The sequence below is a fragment of the Caloenas nicobarica genome, chromosome Z (genome assembly GCF_036013445.1).
Source record: "Caloenas nicobarica isolate bCalNic1 chromosome Z, bCalNic1.hap1, whole genome shotgun sequence".
Lineage (NCBI taxonomy): Eukaryota > Metazoa > Chordata > Aves > Columbiformes > Columbidae > Caloenas > Caloenas nicobarica.
The window spans coordinates 95,488,773-95,512,199 of NC_088284.1; positions in this window are offsets into that span (position 1 = coordinate 95,488,773).

A 23,427-nucleotide genomic window follows, 5' to 3' on the forward strand; every position below is an offset into this window, starting at 1 on the left:
TCCACTCCCTCCCCCCACAACTTACAACCCTTAATTTCAAGTAAAAAACACCTGTTTCTCATGGTTACCTTTTAATTACCTTGAGTCCCTAATTCTCTTATTAAAAAAGTGTGAGGTTTCCAAGTCCAGTTGCACCCTGAAAAAATGCTAGTTTGTGAGCTAGAACTGGAGTCAGAGCTCAGGTATTGATCTCAGAAAAAAAAAATTACAGAGGATTGTGGGGATTTTGCTCTGACAAGAAAGAATGACTTTTAAGCCTCCAAAGATGCAAAATTCTTTCAGTGACATGCATTAGTGATAATCAGTGTGTGTTGCTATGGTTCAGTAGAAGTCAGTACTGAACTTCACAAAACTCTTTCAACCTTTCCTCTCTAACTGTATAAATGTGAAAGTAACAATAAATCTTGTTGACAATTACTTCCACATCTATTGGCAGTCAGTCAGCTGCAATGTGAACAGCATTGTGCACAATATGTGCAGCACAGCCAACACCCATTAACTATCTCCCTAGTTTCTCCTGTGACTCAGAGAACATGTTATTTTTCCCCAGTGAGCAGGCCTTTCAGATGGTGAATTAGTAATATTAGCACCGAATACTACTAATTTGTCGGCCAGGCTGTGTTTTCCCAAAGTGTTCACAATGGGGTCTGATAACTGCTTTGTAGTGCAGCAGGTCAAAGATGAGAATTCAAAACGTTTTGCAAATAATTTGTATAAGACATAAAGAAGTGGTGTAAAATTCATTTTTTACCATTAGAATAGTCAATATGTATTTAAAAAAATTAAAAAAGGGAATTTTCAACCCTCTTCAGCAACAAACTTAAATGCATGCTAATAGAGAAGCATATACGTAAGTTAATTGAAGAAACAGAGCTAGAAACATTTTTAATATGAAATACTTGTTATATGAAATATATGAAATATAATATGAAATAATATGAAATACTTGTTAAAAGAGGGTATTGTCAGAACCTCTGTATTTTCAGATATTACTGGCTAGCTTAAATAATATTTATGAAGAAGAAAAGAAAGTTCTCTGCTATAAATAACAAATTTCTATTGCATATCATGCATTCATTGCTTGCATAAAATTCTCGTTGACATCAATATGAAGTCTGAGCAAATAATTGTGGAGCATATGAAACTGAAAAGCACAAATGGATTAGGGTTGATAGTCTGATTTTTCTAATCAGTTTTGCTATGCAATTCTTACAGGCAAATGCACATACACGCTTATATGTGAAACATATAGATAGACATAAACATATAGATAGATGACCTGTATCTAATTTTCATAAATATATAGCTATCTACCACCAGTAAAAACATGATATTCAATAGACAACAGAGATTTGCTGTGGACAACTGAAAAATTAATTCAGCTTCTTTCCTTTCATGAAATTGTTTATTTTCAATTTATGCTTAGTCAAATACAGCATATGAATGATATATAAGTAGGGGTTATTACAGCTCAAGCTATCTATAGTTTTCTCCATTGCAAGATTCACAACAGGCCAGCATTAAGCTGACTGATTTAGTAGAAGGAGGGAAAGGGAACCACTTTGGTGGCCAGGGAAGATGCATAGGAAGTCTTTGCCAGAACAGCCTAAAAGTTGGAAGAAAGCTTGTGAATTATGTATGATTATCCACAGAGTTTTGTCCACATCTGTATAGCACTACTTTTTAAAGCGGGAGGATGTAATCTAGCTGTAGACTGGATGGCATTACAGGAATTCTGACCGCAGAGACAGGACATGTTACTGAGCAGCTTTGTTATCTTGTGCTGCCTGGAAAGCTCCTCACTTCCAGCACTAGAGGGGCTGCCACACACTGAGAAGGGCCACAGCATGAGAGACTGGACGCTGTCTTCTGTGACTGCCAGTCGTTTCTCAACCGGAATAATGAATCTTTTCCAATTTCTAAAGAAGTCAGAGAAGTCCACAGTCTCTCTTGTCTGCAACTTGAATGCGCTTCCTAGGTTTTCGGCTGAATCATTTGTGGGTTTTGATACAATTTTGGGATTGCTTTCTGTGTTGCTTTTCTGTGCTCTGAAAGTTGTATTGTAGGAAAACTTATAATGTAGGAAAAACTGTATTTCATTCCTAGTGTATCAATGTTGAATGAAAAAAGGAAAAACAAAAATGAAAAAATACACCGGGAGTGAGGACTGTGGGGTAGGTTCTGTCCTGGGAGTTATCACTAATCTACTTGATTCTAGGCCAATCACTGGCAAACATTTTCAGTGCTTTATACACTGGATATCTAAATCCCTTTTAGACAACTGACCTGATTAACACCCACAGTTCTCCACAAAAGAGTGACTCAGGCAGTTCCTTACAGATTTGATAATTTTGCGAGAAGATTCTAGAATCCAGGGTTTCTGGAAATAAAACATATTTCATTACTCTCTAAAATATGTTCGAAGGTGCTTCACACCTAGTTTCCAGTTTTGTCATTACCTTTCCTGAACCCATTGTGTATGTTGCAGAACAAACACAAGTTTGACTTAGAGTTTTCTGGCATGGTTAGCCAATATTTTTCAAACACCGTAAGATCCTTCCATGGAAATTTCTACATAACAGAAATGTCTGCCCCTTGCAGCATATACTAGATACTACCTCTTTCTTTTCTTTTACTTGAATTTGGATAAAAGGACTTAATGGAATTATCCAGCACTAGTAGAGCTGAAACGATGATATTGGTTGTAAAACCTGCCCCTGTATAAGAACGTTATTTTTTTATTGAATGGAGTCTTTTGTTTTATGCTTAGCAATTGCCCCGTGTTTTAATTCCCTCCTAAGGATCATTAGGAAAAAAAAAAAAAAAAAAAGGACGAGGGTCGGGGAGGAAAAAAAGGAAAATATAAGAGTATATGCTTTAGATGTTATGTTCACATATTTTTTTTCCCACAAAGAAAAGGAAACTGCTAGAAATGTTGATTTGTTTAAAACCTTTCAAAAATTGGAGATTATTGAAATACTAAATTACTGGCACACAAGAGAACTAGATTATTGTTGTACACATGTACAACACAAACTAAATGATGGCTTGGAAAAAACCATCAGCGGCAAATATTTTGAGTCTTAATTATCAGACTGAAAAGGCTGATGAACAAAAGAGAGAAGGGGGGAATGTGTAGTATAGTGAATTGAAGGACAAATACGTTAAAAAAAATTTTTAAGCCTTTGTCAGGCTCAAAAAAGAGAAACAGACTTAATTATTATTTTCTCTTTATTCCATTTTGGGAGCTTTATCTGAAACTATAACTTAGAAAGAGCAATTATAAACAAATGGCACCCAGCATGAATACTTCGCTGAGGTTTGATCATCTCATCCTTGTCTCTTACATCAGCACAATGATGTGTAGCCCATTGGAAAACAGCATGACCAGGAGTGTAGAAGAGAAGCCATGCAGTGATTTAAACCTATAGCTTCATTTATATGCTCCATATGGAATTGCAACCTGGACAATAGTATCAATCTATTAAAATGAAGAGTTTATTCTAATGGAACCTGGCTAGATTAGTTAAAATATTCTGCAGTTCACGGAGAAAAACAGAGAATATGGAAATAATTTCCTAGAATAATCCAGAGAATTACTTTATGCTTCTGATATAGATCGCTGGGGAAATAATTTAAAAGCATTTTTAAATATCTTCCATTTTCTATTATGAGCCTTTGGATTTCCACAGTTTGAAAGAAGTGAGACATTGTGGCTCAGAAAACTAATTACAAAACATAAAAATGCTCAAGTCTAATGGAACAAATCAGACAGAAAAAAGATTTCCATACAGAAAGATCAATGTTGGAATGGAAGCTACAGCTTTTACGTGTCTTCCTCTCAACATCTTTGTTATACATTCTCTTTGTTCCTGTTAGCTTACTAATTAGCTGTGATGTTTTGTTGTTGTATTTTTTTTTTAATGCCCCTTACACTGGGTTAATTTTGTCTAACTCAACAGCAGGGGTTTGTGTAATAATAATTCACATAGCAATGTCAATGATTAAAATCCTTTCATTAACATGGTACCTTAAAGATAATGAATGTGAAGCTTTTAGCTAACCCAATCTCTAGGCTCAGAAAGGCAGTTTTTGCAGAAAATAATAATAATAAAAAAAAAAAAAATCCTTGTACAGATTAGCTTTTGCCAGCAGAACAAATGAGATCTTTGTTTGGGTGTGTTACAAATACAAAGTCATACAAATCAAAGAGCATTTATTATGAATACAATGATGTGGCATGCTTCTTTTGACAAAAGAATTCTAATAATGCACTCGAAGGATGCAAAACAGGCATTCAGAAGTGCTAATTTTCTGGCGTTTTTTGTAGACAGGACTGTCAAGGCACAGATAATCAGCTGCGGGGTCAGAGTGCCTTGAGCTGGATGTTGTCAGAGATGTGGTGGAAGGTGCTTTGGGCTGGATACGTCATTTCTCTTCGGCCTCTTCAAGAATTTTAAACAGGTTTATCTGTCAGGATACAAGAAGTGTGGTTCAGTAATCGGGGACACAAGACGAAATACCATTTTGGAAAATTTTAATAACTGCTAGGATGACTGTTCTACTGAATTTGCTGTCCTTTCTAAAAAATACCTTTCCACTTACATTCTAATGGTTCTTACGTTTCATTTTACTAAATACAAAAGATGTTTGCTGGATGAATTCATCCACATACAAATAGTGTAACTAATAAAGAAAGGTGCCTTAGCAACAGCAGCAGAGTAACATTGAGAAGACCAGTAACTCTCATTCAAATCAGTCACAGCATTCTCCTCTTAATATACTGTGCTTTCAAGTCAAAACTTGGTTTTGAAAACTAATATATACTGTATCTGTATTTCCTACCATCCCATTGTACTATATATCTGGATTTTTTTTAATGTCAAATAGAATTTGTACAATAGCCAACTAATTTACATGAATAAATTCTGTCTTAAACAGTTTTATTTAAAGACTAAGAAAAAACTGTTCTTGACACCATCTTTCCTGGTTAAGATAATAGGATTTTTGTACATTTTAAATTATTTTTTCCCAGTTCAATGGAAACATCTAAATCTCCAGTTAAGGGATCATGCTGCAAAGACTCGAGCAAATGTGTGCCTTTATTTATGTAGATGCCGTCATTGAAGTCAGCTGTGTGCTTGCTAAGCCTTTACTGTATTAAGGCTTTTAGCAAATGATCAACATGAACAGAATTCCTCAACAAACAAGCTCAGCTGACATTTTCAGTGGGGTGATAGCCAAATAGGTCTTTCAGATTGTCTCTCTGCTGTGTCATTCGCTCAAGTAACCAATTCAAGGAGGAGGTCAGTGAATGGGTATTTAGTGGGAACACTTACTGCAGCTGTAGCTTCTCTGTAATTTTCCTGTGGATGATTTCATATATTTTTGTCTTTAGTGCATTGCTGTTCCCATTGCTCTCATAAGCACAAATAATTGCTTCCATTTTTTAAAGGAAAGAAAGCAGAAGATATCCCCCTAGAAAGCTGAGTCACTAAGCTGGCTACTAAAATTAGTATGACTAAGTAAAAGTTTCATCTGTCAAGACAAAGCTTCGGGGTTTGATTTGCCCAGCAAGATGCAGAATCTGTGAAAATTCTTAATCTCATATATGTAAACCGAAATGGACTGTATCTTATTATTTTTCCTCATATTTTTGCTTACAGGCAATAATAGCCTGGTAAATTTGGTTCAGCTGAGCAGAGTTCTACACGCTATGTAACTTGCCTTATAGCTCTTCTCTCTAAAAGAGCCTGCACTGATGTATATGGATTCTTATTTCCCAGAATGCCTCGCAGCCTGAAAATGTGAGAAGAAAATCCTTGTTCTCAGAGTAAAATCGTGCTGCAAAATACGGAGCGGCTGCAGTTTTTTGGGCCCCACAGGTAAGCTCTGTTGCTAACTGGACATTTTCAACACTCTGCTACTTCCAGGCCTATGACAAAACAGAGCACGATGCTGGGACTTGCGTAGTGATATGGCATCATGCTGGCACCAGAGAAAAGTTTTAGAAGGTACAAGAAAGATGTATAGGGATGTGGGAACTGAAGAGGGAATGTGGTGCATACAGCAGTCACAGTTTTAATGCCGTTGCACTCAGGTAGTTCTGATAAATTGGAAAATATTCTTTTTCACCCACTTAGAATGTAGACAGCTCAAAGGGGACTTAAGATTAGCTTTCCCTCCTGCCACACTTTCATGCTCACTCTTGGTACCTCGCTGTGTTCTGCACCAGAACATAGTTTATCCCCCATTACCCAATCTAAACAACAATTTTGTATGATTCTTTGGATTTTATTGGCAAAACTTCATGAGTTCTTCCTGAAGAAGTAGCATATTGAGATCATGATTATAATTGTTTATTCTCTTATAGAAAATGCTTCCTAGACTCTCAATAACATCATTAAACACAAGAAGAATTCATTGGCCCCGATAGAGTCAAATCAGTATTTCTGTTTTGGCAGAGACAATGAAAAGGCTAACCCAAGAAATTCTCCTGGGAGTGTACTTTTAAAATGTCGGTTTGTATCTGTTTAGCATTGAAGTAATATTTTCTAATTGAATATTGAAATACTATTTTCAGTTTGTTTGGTTTTATGTTTAGTATTTTTGGATCTCTTGAGTATTCATGGAAAAAGAAGTGCTTGCCAGACTCCTTGCTCCTTTTCCAGGGATGTCCTCTCAGGTCTGTATTTCACTGATTTCCTCTCCGTTTTTTCCATTCTGACATGCAATGCTCCCTCACCCTTCCAAACAATAATAAACAGTTTCTTATCAATAAACCTTTGCCTAAAAGAAAGGGCTCAAATGGATCAACATCCTGACCTCCGCTTCTCTGTTCTGGATGAGCTGTGCTCAACTGAGACATAGATGGTTACCAACCAGGAGATACCTGCTTCAGTATCTCTTTTATACTATGCTATGCCAATCATATCTTATTGAGTTGAAAAATGCATATCTTATAAGAGTTATCATTCTCTTCTCAGCCTGCAGATGTGTGAGAGTGTATCTTCAGTAAAGACTGCTAATAAAAGAACCAGTCCTATTGTTTCTATATATATTTTGCCATGTTCTGATAGACGTTTCAACTTATATGGCAGATGGAATGGCATACATGATAAGAGAGGAAATCAACTGAAATTGAATATACACAAATGTGTGGTGGATGAAGGAGATATTTTTCCCCTAGAAAATACTTTGAAGCAGCTTATTCCTGTACAGATGGGGACCATCCTCCAGATACTAGAAAGGCATTGGCACAACTTGATTTTTTTTTTTAATTGGATATCTAGCTGATCTAATTGCAAAAGGAAAAATAGTAAAACAAGTAAACAAAAATAGCTTCAGAGATTAAAATAATTGCTAGTAATTTTCTTTTTTTTTTTGTCTGAAATGTCTGGTTGAGTTGTTGTGGCTTCCAAGGGTATTGGGCTTTTGTGGCTGTGTCTCATTGCGGAGCTTATAAGAGGCCCTGTTGCAACTAGCGTAGTACTGTCAGTGTCCTTACTGTCTGGGCTGGAATTTAATTTTGGTACATCAGTCACAACCAAGACAACCTTGACATTGCAGTTTGCCACACTTTTTTATGAGCTCTGTCTCACTGAAGTGCATTCTCTCCAGCCTACAGCCATAGCCTGCTAGTCTGGATCAAAACTCTTGCACATAATGAGAAAAGTAAAATCATACCAGAGAAAATTAATGGCCAGTCCTTTCTACTGGCTTTGTAAAGACTATGACCTCAGCAAAGCTGAGTCAGTCAGTGTTCATGCTGCTACTTCTGCCTGGAGACGTGCAAGATTTCATACCTCTATAAATTTGGGCCGGGGGAAACATATTTATGCAGCCAAAAGCCAATAGATGTGTAGGTCAGGATTTGGTCTCATAGGTCTAAAGAATAACAGTATATTCTTAGCCAGTACGTGATATAAGTAGGTGTTCTGCCAACTAGTTTGCATCTTGTCCTTGCCCCCAGTGAACCTTGTTGACCTATGGTATGGTAGTTGTGGCATAGCTTGTGATCTAGAAGTACTGTAAGTCCAGAGATAATTGCCCCATTCTGACAGGCTTTGGAACAGCCAAAGGTAAATGCTGAGAGGGATAGGAAGAGACATTTGTAGAACAGAGATTGGCACAGTTAAAGTTTTCCTGATTCCCTAACCAAAAGATTGGGAGGCTTTCTGCTTTGTGGGACAGCAACACAGCACTATAATTCCTTAGAGTAACCATTCTGACATGTAAATCTTTCTGAAATACAACTCTGAAACATCTCTTTGCTTTCTCCAGTAGGAAAAATGGTTGCATGTAAACAGAATGCATGTAAACAAATGCATGTAACAGAAAGGTCAAATTCCAAGATGGAAACCCACCACTTTCCAAGTAAGAAAACTCTGAAAATATTTCGGAAGGATTATTTAATTTCTGTGGTTTTACCTTTAAGAGAGAATATCAAATGTACGGAATTCCTCTCAAAAAGAGTTTCTATTGCAAATGCTATCACTTCAATGATTACTAGAAAATGACATCATCCTGCTAGTTTTGACAGGAGTTCAGATTTTGTGTTTGTGACCTATCTGTACTGTAGGTATTGTTTTCTTGTCCATTCTTCGGAAAGTCTCCATGTGGTGAAGAAGGTGGAAGCAGAGATAACTGGCAAAAGTTAATAAACAGTTAATATAGCCTGGTGCTGCAACCTGTGCTCCTTTCCTTACTATTCCTGAAATAAAGAGATAGTTAAGACGTATCTGAGTACTACAGTGTGGTTTAAATCATAGAAACGTGCTCCTCTGATCATCAGGTGGCGATTTTATGTCTTTGTCTTGGACTGGAAACTAAACAGAAGTCTGTAATTAACTGATCATTGCTGAATTAGATGGCATTAAACTGAATTTATTTTAATAAGCTATATTACTTGCCCAAATGAAAGGCTCAGTGCTCTGAAGGACCTCCTGAAAAGAACAGGGACTAAGCTCTCTACAACCAATTTCTTTTCTGTTAATATAAGTTACTGATTTAATTATCTATGGTTAAAGAATGAGAGGCATGTAGCTGAGACAAATAAGTCTTTAAAAACATATAATAATGGTAATTGCTGCATATCCTTATATCAGCATAGGAAAAAAAGAGAAGGAAAGATTAAAATATGCTACAGGAAAGAAGTTGGATTATAAAGAAAAAAGGGGTATTAGCACACTTGTTAGAATTTGTTAGCTTTAAAAGTTTGCTTCAATGTGCATTCACTACTGGCCATTGCGAACACTAGAAAGGCACAACGCTAATACTTAACAGCCTTGGTAACAGAAGATGGGAGAGCAAGGATCTTAGCCTCCAGTGTCTCGAATTCACCACTACACTCACTCTCCATCTCTCCCCTCCACCTCCCAATTCATGTCTGTCTTGATTTCATATGGATAGAACAATTTTTGGAGTTCATTTTTGCTGCTTTTAACTTAGCTAGGTGGGTCACCACCAAATGATGTAGGCGATGTGTTTCTGCCCTTTTCAGTGCTTCCAGCTCTTTGTGGTCCCATATCATGATGAACCCTAAGCTAACCTAAGTCTCTCCCACAAAACATTGCAGAAAACTAATCCACCATAACTCAGAAACCACTTTAAGAAAAGGAACAAAATCCAAGGCAGTAAGTTACGCTATTTGAACTCAGAATTACATAGATTACTCATACTGACACTCATGAGTACAAAATGGGCACATACATTTGTGCAAGTGAGATGGAATAAGGCATAGGAAAGATATAAATAGGATACGATCTACTTTTAGCATACATCCTGCTAGTAACTGCTTTATTGGTTCTACTCCTCTCAGTAATTTTCAACATCAGTAGGTCAAATTCAGCAGCAATGTTTCAATTATATGCTGGTAAATGATCCCGTGATAAATCTTAGGACTCCCCTGGAAGCAAGTTAAAAATTATATCAACTAAGAACTCTTCCTAAATGTATTTAGATACATCTCTGAATTTGGTGTTATCTGTGGTCATGTCAATACAGATCACAGCAGATGATTTTATTGCAGAATATGTTACTCTGAAACAAAATTATCTCATATTCACTGAGTGGTATCAGAGTGGTCTTTACTCTGCTTTTCTGCAATTAGATGGTGGTGATGGTGTGATGATGGACATCACCACAGCGACAGAAAAAAGGGCCACGTAAGTCATCCTGAGTGTAATAAATGCTTGAGAATTTGACAATAACAATTTGAGAGTCAACAGGGAAGCTTGGCACGATGAAGCGCGGTGAATCAGGATGATCAAATGATTTTATTAGCTTGCTTTTATTAGTCAGATCTATTTCCATTTTTTTTAATATGACCAGGGAAAAAAGAAGTAATTGTAATCAGTTTATCAAATACAACCCTGGCAGAGAGTATGCCACTGGTAACTTGATTTTGTTCTAACTGAACACACTATGTTTTGACTAATCTTCAGCACCCAAGATCATTCCTCTTAAAATGTCAGGAAGATGAGTCAGAGTAATAGTTTGTTTTGTTTTGGGGTTTTATTTAAAATAATCTTGAAATAGGTTTCAGAGCTGGCCTTGTCGTTTCTGGCAGACACAGGACAGATGAAGCTTAGAAAACTGAAAAACATCTCAATTTATCTTCAGACCACAGACGGAGAGTCTACCATGGGCAGTCACAGTATAAGCTTTGCCTGTGGCCCTGCCCTCTCCCCCTGTCACGTGAACTTCACCTAAAATAATCACGTACGCAGTGGGAGAGAAGGGATTCTGTAGCCGTGGTAGCTAATGCCCAAGGCTCCCCTGAGCAATGACGACCAATTATTATAAACTATTCCAAATTACAGACAGTAGGCACTGTGATGGAGACTTTTGTAGACTGGACTGAGACAATTACCAAATGAAGGAAAATATTATTCTTTTTGGAAATGTAACATTTTAATACATTCTGAAAAATGATGAGGGAATAATAAATGGAGGGCATAAAAAGAGCTAATAATAAAAAGGAGCTTGGTGAGAAATCCTGCTGTCATATTTGCATTTACCCTGAAACTAATGCCATGCACATTTTTGAATGCAAATAATTCACAAGAGGAAGCAAAATGAGGATGTTAATAATCATTTTTCCCTTAATGAGAATCTGTACTTTGATTGAAAGGAGCTTTAAGGTGGCCTAAACTAGGCCTAACAAAGGAGCTTTTTTTTTTTTTTTTGAGACTTTAAAGGAAGGAAAGAGTTAGAATAATATTCTGTCACTTAAAATCCCCAGCATTAACATTATTATCACAAATCTTATTTCAAATTAAAAAAGATGTGTTAGGAAAATTATTCATTCCATACGGGATTTTCTTTTTCACTTTGGCTATTAACTTAAAATGCTTTTTCTTTTGGGAACAGCTTAAGTTTTTAGGCTTCTTTTCTTTTTTAATCTCGTTCACAAAATAGATTGTTGTATTGGCTCTTTATCTCAGGACTTGCAATCCAAGGCTCAAGGTTGACTTCCTCATTCTTCTACCTAGAGAAACCTTGTTAGTCCCAGATGCCTTCAATGGAAACTGGCCTCCTGAATTGATTGAAATGTCAATCTTCTTACTGCTCCTTAGAAACACTCATGTATTTCATATGAAATACGTTAATGAATTAAAACTAGGTTAATTCAGGCTTGAAAGTACCATTTCCAAACATTAAGAATATGGAAATTACATCGGATTAGGCTGGAGACACCTTGCAAGCACCTTTTTATCCATTCAAGGCAAATCCTAAATTGACATAATTCTATTAAATTAAACACACCTTGTATTAAAAGGAGGTGAACCAGATTGATTTGTCCCCACCTGGCCTGAATCCTACCAGTCTCCTAAACAGAGGAGTATAGTATAATTCTGTGAGAGTCATCATCAACACACTGAAGATCTAGTCAAACATCCTTCACTGTCATCCTGTGTATGCTGGAAGACAGCAGTCATGATTTCTGCAAGGAATTCTAGCAAACGGTGTTTGATTTCTTTATCTGTATTTGTTTTCACCAGGTATTTTGAAAACAGCCTGTGGGTTATGTTTGCTCTGCACCGCATGTGGTGTGTGGCTGATCACTGATGTGACATGTGATGCACTTTCTCCTTGATTGCACCTGTTTTAAACAGGAAAACGTAAAATGAGTATGAGGCAAATCAAAAATAGTTGTATAAAGACGCCGATCTTCAAGGTGAGAGGTGCCCCCCCGCTGCGGGCACCCACCTGGGCTGCCCACCCAGACCCCCCTTTTCCAGTCACGCGGTGTGAGGACCCGGAAGTCCCTCCCCACAAAACCCACGGGGCAGCCATTTTATTTCAGCCGCCATTTTGTGGCAGGGAGCCCTGTGCCCAGTTATCCAACAGATACGTTTTCAAGTATAAAATTCCTCACGCCGTTCTGTGAGCTAAAACGACGTATTTGACTGTTTAGATGGACTCCAAAAGGGCAAATACAATTTAACTGAACTGTGGCTCACAAAACCAGAGCAAGTTGCCACTAATAATTGTTTTCCACAGTGGCCGTTGGGCTGCTGTGTGCATTCGCAGGGCATCGTTAATATTGCCCGTCATTAAGATGCAACATCATCTTTATATAGCCCTTAATGACTTTGATTTGGTGCTCTTCATTACTCATCAGCTGGCATGGCACGGCAGGATAGATGCATTTTTAAAAGCAAACGGTGGCTTAGGGATTTTTGTTAGCATTTTATAGAATTAGTTTCTTTGTAAAGTGAACTAGGTAATCGACTTGGCCCCTGCCGGACTGAAACTAAGCAGGAACAAAGTTCGATAGATGAGATCAATTTTATTCTGTATGCCAACCTTACGTACTTAAGTAATCTTCTGTTTTTAAGACATCATGATACCTCCAGTATTGGCTTGGTTAATTCTCTCAAACAATGCCTGAAAATAGATTGATTATAATAATGGCTAAAGTTTTTAACATATTGTTTAATTAAAGAAACATTTCATTCATTCTTTCTCCTGAGTTTTTTTCAGGCTTCTCATTAATGTTGCAGCATGATTACACCTTCAGGTTGATCAACCAAAAATTGTCATCTCTAATGGTGCAATGCTGCCATTTTTCTCTTGTTGCGTAGCATTAACTCCACAAGTAATCAAATTCAAATGCACTCAGTTGGATTCCTCAATTAAATCTCAGCCAACATTGAGGATGGCTGAGTACCAGTCTCAAGAGCAGCTTCCCAATCATCTGAGCAAGCTCTTATTTAGGACCTGATCCTGTAACAGCTAATCTGTCTTGAACTACATGTGTGAGATTTATCCATGAGGTTGTGTGCATAAACGTGCATAAATCTTGGCTTGCTGAAGGCCCTACACAGTGTAACTAATGAAATGAAATTATTTGTCCTCTTTTAGGGTCACGAGTATTTATTTCTCTTAACAAGTATGTGTGATTTTTATGGTCTAGTTTCTGATTATGTGTTAAACTTAGAAAAATATTATTTCATGTGGCTATGAAGCTGTGCTCAGTAACTCTTTTCAGTTTTATTTTCTTAAGGGCGGTATAAGAGCTCTTATATTTGTGGAGTGGCATCCCCAGCGTTTGACAACTTTTAGCTCAAATTTAATAGGCTACAGGTTTAATAGTTTAATTAACTTTTCTAATGTGTGTTCACAGTGCTGCTTATATATACACCGAGGTATTCATGCAAAATTATAAAAAGCATCCTTGTACACAACAAAGGATATTCTTTAAGTGTGTATAGATCAATTCAGAAACTATTCTGCCTGAAAAGGCAATCGTATGCAGTCCCTGGGTTTCATTTTGAGGAAAAAATGCAGGTAGACACTATTTACCTTTTCTGAACATCATTATTTATAGCAGACACACTTTAATGATGACAATCATAGAATTTTATGCATATATTTATATATTTTTGTAGGTATATATGCTGTGTTAATTTATTTGAAATATTAATGTTATAAAATGTACCAGAGCACTCTATATTGGCTAATGTTATTTAAAGCAAATTTGTTTTAAAGAGGCTAAAATGACCCTTGGATTCCTGCACTACAAACATTGAAATAAATTTGAACCTCAAAAAATTGCAATCAAAAAGCCTACAAAGTGTTTGGCATGTACTGTGTGTATATGTGTCCAATACTTTATCAGTGACAATTCACCATCTCCTGGCATTGGTGTTTACTCTCACAGTGATTTATTGGGTTTATTGTTTCTATATATACCCGTATGGACTTATTTTCAAAATTTTTTGGCAGTGATAATTTCAATGGAAATATGCCTAGGAATCTATCGTACATGGTTCTTGTGTTTGGATTCTACTTTATGCCCTTTTCTACAACTTGTGACTTTTTATCCAAGCTATTTTTCTCTCTCACCCCCTGAGCTTTGTCCCCACAAGACTTTTGAAGTTTTAGACCTTCAGATCTCCAGCAAAGAATAACAAGGGAGACAGAAACAATTCTTGGATAAAATGTCACAGATATAATCTAGTTCCAGATGAGAACTCTGGTTTGTTTTTACTTAGTCCTTCTTTTTCAAGTATATATGACGGTTTACATCTCTTTCTTTGCCTTCAGCAAATGCTGAATCCATCTACAGCACATTTGCTAATTGCAAATGTTGTTGCAGGTTCTGCCATCCGATACTGAGAGAAGCTTTATATTCTGAGCCAAAAGAAAATATATGTAACAACCACAGGTGCATATGCTATTGCTCTAAACGAATATTTACAATTACCCTCTGTTATGCCTCTGACAGTGGCTGAAGAGCAGCTATCCTTTATTCTCTAAGAATACTATATACTCTCTCTATATATATATGTAATTGTAGAATGCGGAAGGATTTTTTCCCTAGAAATCAGTATTTAAAAGCACTGAGGGCAATGGAGAGATTAATGGATCATTCTTTCAGCTGTGTTGTCTACCTTTATATACATGGACACACACCAAAAAATCCCTGGTTTCTGTTCAAATAAGGTATAGCTATATTTTAAGTAATGTTATACCTAAAATACTTTCAGGCTAAAAATACCTAAAATATATGTAAAAAAATAAACTTCATCACAAAGTATTCCTAAGATATCCTCCTAGTTCACACTAATTCCTTTTATGTCTGTAAAAGCCAACAAGAACTGTCTTGACATCCCTAAGATTAAAGTTTTTGTCAAGGAAGGAAAACTTTTAATGTATTAAGGCTAATGTATTTTTTTTGTGCTACATAAAGTTATAATGTTTTAGCATACACTCTACACTGCATTTGCATTCTTGGAATAGGTTTCCCTACCTAGACCACCTGTTATCAGATTGCATTAGGATGTTTGTTTTCCTCTGGATAGTTGTGATTAGCAGGGAGGTCAGTGGGCTCATCAACAAGGTAACAAGAGACCATATAGCTACAGTTTTACTTGAGAGCATAAAATGGACTTACATGCATTAACTGTGCTAGGAATGTTTTTTCTTCTAATGTTGGAGATTGGAGACTGAATTTAGCTAGGTACTGATGTAGCTTCTAGATCCTGATTTCTCCCTGTGAGATGTCATGCTGAACACTTTGCCTGGATCCCTGTTGGGAGTGGTAGGAATCATGCCTTTCATGCCGCTTACAGTGGCTGCAAGATAATAACTCAGGAAGAGTCACTGATATGGTTTGGGGAGCACTGGTGGTTTTCTTATTGTTCTTTGCACAGCAGGTATTAGGGCAAATGTTTATCAGGAAAACAACTGAGGGTTAAACAGACCTAAAGAGAAATTCAAGCATGTTTAAACAGTTTGCTCCCAGGCATTGTTCCAATTTTTGATTTGCATACCTCTACCAAAATTAAAGAGTGTTTTAAACTTAGCCGTCTTTTGTAACCCTTATTTAATCCTTAACTCCTGACTTGAGAATTATTAATAACATTAAATATTAGTCTTACAGTGTTAGCTGACTAGTAAATGGAAAAGATGTCTAAGAAGTCTTATTATTACCCTTACTAGAATCATTTCACATACTTAAAAGGTACAAAAGACATGCTAATATTAGAATCCTGCTAGCGGAGCTACCCAATGCAGAATAAGACTATTCAATATAATACCAATTAAAATGAGATATAAAAAGGGATCTAATACTAATTGGTTTTATCTCTAAATTACTAAATAGTTATAGTCTAGAGGAACAAGAATCCTATTATTCCCAATTTATTCTGTAACAGATAACTGCAATGGTTTAGAGTTAGATAGAGGAATTCAGTTTTAGGATTGGTAAATCCTTGCTGGCAATTTGGATTAGCTAACCAGTCAGTAAATGCAGAAATGCAAGTGACTTTTCCTAACAGAATTGAAGGCGTTTCACTTAAATAATGGAGTGAATATCAGTATTTTTTGCTTGTTAGATCTCTTTATAAAGAGTGGTTTGGAACAGATGATTTAGTGAACATTAGAGATGTCAAATTAGAAATAAATTCAATTTCTTTGTTCGTGAAAGTTTATATTCCTTCCAGACTGCACAACAGACAGTATAGTATGCATGTGGAGTGATTTGTTACTGCTTTACAATTTGGTATCATTCTCAAAATCATATTTGTCGATTATAAAAACTAATTAAATCTAATCTCCTGGCAAATCTTTTGCCAGTAGTGTCTCACCAATGATGCTGAAACTAAATTGCAGAAACAATGGTTGTTTTTTCACGGCATTATAATGCAACTTCCTTTTCATCTTTAGCAGTTTACTGGTTCAGGAGGAATAAGGTGAAATGCAGAATTAGCATCCCAGTTCAGAGAGAGGTATATTTGGCACTCATAGATTTCCTTGATGTCTTTTTCTTTCCTAGCATGGGGAAGGACCTTTTTCAGGGATTCATGAAGCCATTCCTTTGTGACTGTAACATCTCATTTGATGAGCATGCAGTGGGCTAGCATATGTGCAACAGTGCTGAAGTTCGTCAGACTCAGCATGTTTGGGCTTTATTGACAGATTTCTCCGAATTTTATTATTTAGTTAAATGTATGATGTAGGGCTTTTGTTCAATCATGAGTTACACATCTGTTTCAAATTATTCTAAACCACACTTAATGCATTTGCCTAAGTCTCTATATGTAAAGGAACATCAATCACCAATTTGTCTCTTCAGTTTTTCTAAAGCTGATTCTTAACTTTCTGAGTTTGTAAAGGAAACTGGGAAAACAGTTCCCTAGTTACTTAAATAATATAAATATTTTATATTTGAAGAGATTTGTGTACCAGTAACCAGGTAGGTTATGGTCATTAGATTCTCTGCTCATGGAAAGATTAGACTATTTTTATAATAATATGTAATGTCAGAGAAGATTTGAGATCCTATTCAAGAAGCAGCTAATACACTGACATTATGAATTCCCAGTCTGCCAGGACAGCTCTGTAGTGTGAGCCATGAGCTCGCAGTGTTCTAGTGCAGGCCTAAGCCACAATGACCACCACATTTTCCCCTGGATATGTAAAAAATGTGCTACTCAGTCTGTTCTCACAAGGAAACGACAAATTTCCTCCAGGATAAGTTAACTGTAGTTTTGTATGGATTTGTGTCTTCTAGTTGTTTGGCTGTCATGTTCGCAAAAATACAAGATTGAGTGTTGCTCGCTGATAAGGCTCTCTTTCATCTGGTGTCATTTGTGGCCACGCTGCAATTTTTATAAATGCTCCTTTACTACTTGGCCTGGCTGTTTACATAAAATTTGAGGGCAGTTAATGATCTTTAAGAACTCCATCCTTCTGTCAAATTTGATTAATAAATTCAAAAACATTTGGTGGACCCATGCAGATGGAGACACATTTATGTGCAAGTTTATTTGTATAAGAAAGAGATACTTCGGGGCAGGGGGCACGAAATTACTGACTACTATTCTTTCCCAAATAACTGGCATTCCAGCCTCATCTTCCCATTTTTCCTTTATGGAGGGAAGGAGGTCTTTTGTCTCTTTTTGGGCGGGAGGGGAAAGTCTTCTCTTTAATTGTGCACTAATTGCAATTTATTGCTCTGTGTCTTTTACAGTTCTGAGCTTCTCCAGAGCAGAGAAAAACATGAAGAAACACAGTTTGCAAATGTATATTTTCAGCCTCACCATGCGGGGGGCCATACATTCCAGCTGGCAACACATTAGCTTCCGATTTGAAAGCCATGAGCTTTGTTCCGGCTCAGTTCTTAATTAACTGCATGTCCTGAGGTTAGTTGTCTCAAATTTCATTCATATCCTCTAATGCAAGGGAAAGACATTTCTGATATCACTAAATCTGGGGCTAGATCCCTTACAGTTCTATTTCTGAATTCTACTTGAATTTAAAATAGGGGGTTTTTTTAATGAGAATGAGAAGGATTATCATTTTTTGATCTTCACATGAAGAATCTCATAAGTGCTCTGGGTATATAATAACTAATTAAGAGACTGGAAAGGTGCCATGTGTTTTGTGAATCAGAATTCCAGCTGATCTTGGGTTTAGTACAATAGAGATGTTTGATGCCTGTGTATCTCCATGTGTCCTCACTGAAAAGCCAAGGATTGGCTTGTGGAGCTCCATTGACAGGAATTCAGCAGAGTCTTGGATATGTCCTTCTGTGCCTGGCTGGCCTAAAATTATTCCATTAGTCTTTCACACATATAAACAATTAATTCATAGCTCTACAAAACCCTGTTAATGTTTTAAAGATATGTATATTTGTACCTGATATTTTTAAAAATAGTTCCAAATGAACACATTTAGAAAATATTATCCCAGAAATGTGCCAAGACAAAGCAACTGTGCGTTTTCTACCATGTAAGGAGCTGACTGTGTGAATTAGAACTTGCCACAGTGCTCTAACTTGCGCAGCTCGCATCTGAGATATTTTCCCAGCTTAAAATTAATCTGAAATTGCTTTCTGTATTTTTTGAGAATTTTATAGCTTAGTCATTTTTGCTTAAATTACTTGAAATGTAATTTTTTTCTTTAAAAAATTAATCTTTTGGAATTAATCTTGGAAGTTTTCCAAGGGTGTTTTTAATAGCTATAATCGGTTCAAGATCAAATCACTTTTTATTTTGCACCTTGGAGGTTGTTATGAACCTTTGCATTTCCATGAAATGATCCTATATTTTCTTCAGTAAATGCTGTTTAACTATTCCAGTAATTAATAAAAACAAAGAATGGTTCCTACTGTGAGTCTTACCTACATGTTTTTAAGTCTGTGTATCATAGGTGAGGATATGCTTGTAAAGTCTGACATTTAATTAAGTTGTTTTGATCTTTTGTTCTCCTTTTTACACTTATTAATTATTATACCTATGAAGTCTAATTCAATTGTTTGATATGTATTGGTTTTCTTGTGTGGTAGAGTTAGTGTGTAACTATGATCACAAGATTCCCAGAGCTTTGTACCACACTAGAAAAATATGTTCATGACCGAAGTTTAGAATAGTGAATATTTTCGGCTAAATGTCAGTAATTTGAATATGTGGGCTGATTTCCTTTTTAATTGCTACATTTAATATAATGGGACTAAGTTCAAAGCTTAGAGAAGAAAATACTTTTAAAAGAAAGGGGTGAGCCCTACTTTTTACTGTATACGATTTTTAACAGTGAGTTTGCCCAGTTCATTTCAGCAGGATTCAGTAGAGCAATATATGAAAACGGTCAGCTGAAAGAAATGTCCATATTCTTCCATAAATAAATCTGCATCTGAAACCTCTTTCCTACAAAGAAAGTTCATGCACTGAGTGCAATTGTAATTTGAATCTCCTGGTAGGTCTTGATTCTTTTTTTCACTTCCCTATGCTAGGCCTGATCCCTCCCTGCCAGCTGTTAATGAACCTCTTTGAATGAATGACAGGAAACAGTATAAATATCTTATTCTGACAGACAGTCTCTGAAAGGAAGTCTCTTATGAAATAAGGAATTTTTGTCCAAGTTGCTGGAAGAAAAATGCTGTTGCATTAAGCAGTGATTATGCTGAACTTAAAATGAATCCTCACTCCACTGAACTAGGCACTATTCAAAATCGCTGGATGTTTTGCTGAATACTTTGTGAGATGGAACTTTCTTTTGTTGGACTTTTGTTGGCCTTTAACAGTCTGTACTATGGACTAACTAGGAAAGTACAGTAGCAGGTCGTAATTCATCCTGTGGGAGATAAATTAATATGAACTATGACTTGAGATTTTTCTTATGTATTTGATATGTGTAATATATTTTCTTATCTGTGTGTGCACAGTTCTGACCTTATTTCCCAAAGCTGAAGGGAAGGACACAGGAAGGTACACAACTGATCTGAAACGCCTGTAAACCTCAAATCCAATGTTTGCTGCGCTGTCTAGTTTTCATGGAGTTTGTTCTGTTTCCTTCACAATGTCTTGCCTGTAAAATCAAAAGGATTTGCTTTTATCTTTGTCTACTAGAGCAGTTAGCTGCTCGTGTCACTCAGTATGAAACTATATCCTTTTACCTTTGCTTTATGTGTGTTACTTAGTGATGCACTGAAAATGGAAGTCGTCATATGATTGCGTACTGTTGTTATTTTGGATAAAATCACTGGTTAAATTCTTCCTGATCTGAATGCACATGAGGTATGACTACAAGAATGTATTTCATTTTTTTCAGAAATGTAGTATGTCTTAGATGATACGAGTCTTAAATACTTAGGACACTTATTTACATAATCTGGAGAATGAATGATTTCGATGAGCTAAAATTTTGATTCTTCATTTCATTTGTTTCGATGTTTAAAAAAATTTTTTTAGTCCAAGTGAAGTGCTCAGTCACACTGCTAGAATTCCCTGGCTATTCTAGTAAATTCCCTGGTTAGTCTAGTAAACTAGCCTAAGGTTTTTCTAAATTTTACAAGGAATATGTTTTCCAGAAAATACTTTTCCAAGTGGTCCTTGTGAACTCTTTGCAGACTTTAAGATGTTAAGGATTATAAACTCCATTAGAGTTTTTTTACTTGAAGAGAAAGGAACAGTTCACAATATGTGGACGATCTCCAGAGCTTCATGCATATCCTGGAAGATCCTCTGACATAAGAATTCTCTGAGTGGCAATCTCCGTGTTCTTTGAAAGTATGTTCTGTATCTATTTAGTACTGCTGCCGATTCCCTATTAGCATGGTGTCCTTTGTGCTTCAGACAAGTGCCATAGAGTAGACAGGGGATATTTTTCCATTATTTGGATAAAATTAGCACTAACAAGAATTATTATCTTGCTAACTTCATTAGAGTTTTAGATGATAGTTTGCTAATAAGTAGACTTATCATTTTTTGTTGATATTATTAGGTAAGCATGCCTTGAATCAAAACTCTTCTGGAAGGCTTTGTATATGCCAGTGTTTTTATACATTATCTCGCGCTTCTTTGTAGGTATATAGGTAGCACTGTAAAATCTCAATGGAAAACCTTTCTGAGAGGCAGTATTGACAAATACAGTTCTACAGAGGCAGATGTCCATTCCTAATACCTTCATCTACCATGCCTCAAATGTTGAATGGATAAGGATATGAAGTCTTTAATTAGAAATATATTTGCCTTTGTTTTTTTCTGTTATAATAATAAGATTTTATGTTAGATGCCCAGCAAACAGTTAGGACCCTGTGAGTTTTGAGAAAGTGAGCAATCATCTGAACAACTGATAACTGTTGTTCTTATCTGAAAAAAAAAAAAAAGTGAAAGAATAGCAAAAGACTTGTCACCAAAAACACAGTCATGAGGTAATTTTTCAGTATTTTCAAATATGATCTAATCCAAGTCACAAAAGCTAAATTCTAATGCAATAAGCAATGATTAAATTGGCAATTTTTCATAATAGAAACAAAGAAAGGAATGACCTGCAAATTGAACTTGTATGCATAAATCAATCACGTAAATGTTAAAAAACTCGGAACCTTGATTATAAGGAAATAAAGATTAGTTATTCAGCTACATAAAACTAAACTGGAATTCATCTTTGGATATGCAAAGCTACACAGTGATGCTTCGTTAATATTTAAAATCACTATGGACAGTGTTCGAGTCTTGATATCATCTCTTAAAACCATGTTTCACCTATCCAGAGAGTCCTCATTAACACAGTGCAGTGGATTTTCATGCCACTAAGACTGCTTAATTTTTCATTCTGAAATTCCAGTTACTGTGATATACTCATTACACAATGGTACCACTTACTACATACCCTTCTTCATACAATGGTTATGAGACAAAAATTTTTATGGAAGAGAATTACTGCAAAGTGTAAAAATGAAACATGAGTAAATTTTATAACTTAATAAATGTCATAACATTTTTAGACAACAGAAAATAATGCCCTATTTTGTATGAAGACAGGTTTTCTGGAAGGTCTGCAGAAGGTCTCTACTTCTTACCTACCAGCACGAGGGACCCTGGCACACTCTCCCACATCACATGAACCGATTGCAATTGCCTGCATAGCTCTTGTTTTCCCCATGCATTTCACTCAGAAATCTGCTCCAGAGCATGAGCCAACCATCGTGTTACTATGAGATCTGTAGCAGCTGTATCTGACACCCATCGCCCTGCTTCTGCAGCTGAGCTCTGAAGTGCCTCTGACAAATCTGTTTCCCTCAGATTGGCTTTAGGTGCTCTGTTCCATGTGCTTGCAGACTCTTTTCATTATAAACAGTAGGGTTGTGGGGAGGAAGAGAATAAAGGAGGAACAAGTAGATTGATACAAGTGATTTGAGGAGGGAGAAAAAAATCTGCACAGCAGAGTGTGTTTGAGCTTATGTTATTGCAAATTTGTATTCCCTCCTTATCAAGAGGGAAGCATCAAGTCTGGAAAACAACACATGACAGGCTTAAGGAAAGGGAAGACAGGATTTTCTTGCCTTCTCCTCAGCAGGTGTAAGCAGCTATTTGTCCATACTGGTCAATCAGTACCTCAGCAAAGGGGGATTTGGAAGTGGAACAACGTACGTGTTGCAGATACTAAATGAAGCAGACCATGGAATTAACTGTAGACTTGAACAGAACTTAGCCTACTAAAATAAATGATGCCCATCAAAACCATCACCAAAACTTCCTAATGACAAGAAGAAGCTGAATATGGTGATGTCTTAGAAAAAACCTCAACAAACATAGAATGTTCTTTTTGGGTAAAGACATAGAGAAGGTAATTATGAACTAAATCCAGCTGCACAGAGAAGGTAAGTGAGAATCAAATCCAGCTGCACCTGATTTCTGTAAGTATCCAGGATTGCAGTTTAGGCTACAGGCCTAGATCTAACACAGTTTACTGGATGCTTCTTATCACCTTTGACAGAAAAAAAAAAAAAAAAAAAAGGAAGAAAAAAAAGCAGCTTCATTTACGCTGATATCACTTCAACATGTTATTGGCATGCTTACACAATGTGACAGTGCTAAGCTAATCACATGCAAAATATTAAGATAGATGCAGAACAAATGTGTTTGCCTCCCAAAATGTGATGACTATACAATGTTTTACGTGGGTCTG